Raw genomic sequence first — 2512 nt, 5'->3', positions numbered from 1 at the left:
GCAAAAGGGAATTACTCGTACTTATGGCACTCCCCCAACTATACATTATAGCTAGCTACAAAGAATTATCAATTTACTTATGAAATTTCAGTAAATACCAGGTAAAAAGTTAAAACCAAGCAACACATCAGTTAGTGCTCTGCATCAAGGAAATCAGAAAAAATCTAAGCACACCAGCCAGTACTCTGCATGTAATAACATAAGAGCATGTATAAGCACATCAGCCAGTGCTCTGCATAATAAATATACACGTGGTGTGTCCCCCACCGTATCCGTGTCCCCATTTTTTTATATTAGAATTTTTGTGTCCCCGTATCCATGTCCATATCCGTATTTGTGCATCATAGTATCCAATTAACATAGGTGGCCTAATCATTTCAATCAAGTAATTCATATGAACTTCCACCAAAATTGGATCAGCAAAGCTCAACATCAATATATACTAAAGCAATATGTCCACCAACAAATCTTGAAAGCAAGAAGTACCTGCGTGTTCTTGATCTTGCACTATTGGTTTGGTCTTTCAGTACAACATTCGTGAGTCTGCTCGCACCAACTATGAAGTTTGATATGCAAATTGAAACGTTCGAATTCTGCAGTTGGATAAATAGACAGTTTATGCACACAGACAACAACTAAAAAGATTGCATTTTTATAACCTACATACAAAACCGATTATGACAACCGTAAAAAAGCGTACACCAAGGAGTTGTAATTTCAAAACTCGGGTTCTGCTTCTGATAAACCGCCCATGAAGAGAAATAACTGCTTGGTTTATCCACCATAACAGGCGAAGAACCTCCAAAACAACAACTCAACTCAGTCTCATAAAATTCAAACTCACAACTGACACGCAAACCTATTCCTAAATCAGACAACTACTTCTACATAGCCAACCCAAAAAATTGACATACAGAGGAAGTTTAAAATACCCAAGTGGAAGTTAAAAATACCCAAATTAAATAACTACTTCACTGCCTTTTGCGTTTCTCTTGAATGGAACTACTTCACTACCTTTTACCCAAATCAGTTTAAAATACCCAAATTTAAACTTCCATTTAGGTAGCATGGCTATTTTAAGCTTTCCTATCAGATGACAATCGAAGTAGCATGGCAAAAAAACACATGGTGGGCAACATGTCGTCTGATTATTCCGTGTTAAGGAGTGGGCTACCTCAAAAAGGGGAAAAAAACACATGGTAGGCAACAAAAAATACCTCTCAAGTTCAAGTTGTCCTCCACAGCTGCTGCAGTGTACAACTCTAATGGCTGTTGCGACCTCCTTCTCTGCCTCTTAAAGGTCAAGCCTTTTCCGGTCAAAAACCCTCAAGCGGTCTCTATGCCCGCAATTAAACCACCGACAACGATCGATTTTGAGACCTCTGTCTCTATGCCCACAATTGAAAAGAAAACAGATGACAGTTTTAATTAATTGGGGAGAATGCAAAAAATACATATGAAGCAATCATTATTGGAAGAACCTGATGTTCTTCTACCACGCCAATGTATAAAAAGTGGGAATTTGGTCTCCTTCTTCCACGCCCATGAATAGGAGGACGGAGTGAGAAGTTGGGGGTTAGGGTTTAGATGAGAAGAAAGACTTCCCAAAGCACTTCCTATCTTTCCTCACGATGCCTCTCATTCATTCTCCGTCATGATTGCAATTTGGAGTGTCTCTATATGAGGAAGAGAGGCGTCCCAACCTAATTTTTGAGATAGACGTGAAAGGGAAAGACATGGTACTTGTGTAATTTAGGCAAAAACGATGGGCACTTCAATAGAGTTGGAAGAATGCCTCTCAACCCTTGGATCAAATCAATCTCAACCCTTGTATCAACTTGTCTTGTGTGGTCCCCCACACCCTTCTGAATTATTAGGTAGATAATCCAGTGTGTAAAGTATGGCTTACACACAGAATATTAGATCATCGGTTCTTGTGGAATATAAGTTACGAGTCACAGTCTTAGATGGAATTTGACACACCATCGGTAGGACTGTAGCACAATATTTTAGTTGGTCTGTCTTGACTATAGGGAATGGTACTAATTCTAACTCATTATGCTAGTATACTTTGTGTGTATTGAACGGGACCGCATTGAGGTAATTGTCTTTATACTAACTTTATAAGACAATTGGAACCTCATGGTTATTGTGAATGCTTATGCTTTTTTTAATCCAAAGATAATTATTAGATGTATATATTTAATGTTGTTGACTTTGATTCATTAAAGAGTGAGTTCTTTAAACGGTCAATAGTCTCGGTGAGTTGGGTCATAACATTATGTATATGACAACTAGTAATTATTAATGAAATCTACGTTCCGATAGGGATTGATGATACTCTTTGAGTAAGCTTATAAGTTTCGAATATGTCAAACCATGTAGATGGATTTTGTATCCGACATATCGAATAAGTTAAGCGTATAGTCTCAAGGTAAGATGTTGATTAAGTGGGAGATTGTTAGTAATTTATTTTAATCAACGCGTATCTGTAATCTTAATGTGGGGAGAT

At 37.7% G+C, this 2512-nt stretch overlaps 1 long non-coding RNA gene across 1 annotated transcript; it reads right to left on the bottom strand.

Annotated features, from left to right (window-relative positions):
* Positions 1–502: 502 nt before the first annotated feature.
* On the bottom strand, positions 503–1878 carry LOC131322732 (uncharacterized). Its single transcript, XR_009198938.1, has 3 exons — positions 1482–1878; positions 1218–1388; positions 503–593 (listed from the first exon to the last, which is right to left on the bottom strand). It is a non-coding gene; the product is annotated as an uncharacterized LOC131322732 (long non-coding RNA).
* Positions 1879–2512: the final 634 nt, after the last annotated feature.

The sequence above is a fragment of the Rhododendron vialii genome, chromosome 4a (genome assembly GCF_030253575.1).
Source record: "Rhododendron vialii isolate Sample 1 chromosome 4a, ASM3025357v1".
Classification (NCBI taxonomy): Eukaryota; Viridiplantae; Streptophyta; class Magnoliopsida; order Ericales; family Ericaceae; genus Rhododendron; species Rhododendron vialii.
Note: the sequence above shows the minus strand (reverse complement) of the source record. Positions and strands in the feature narration are given on the sequence as shown.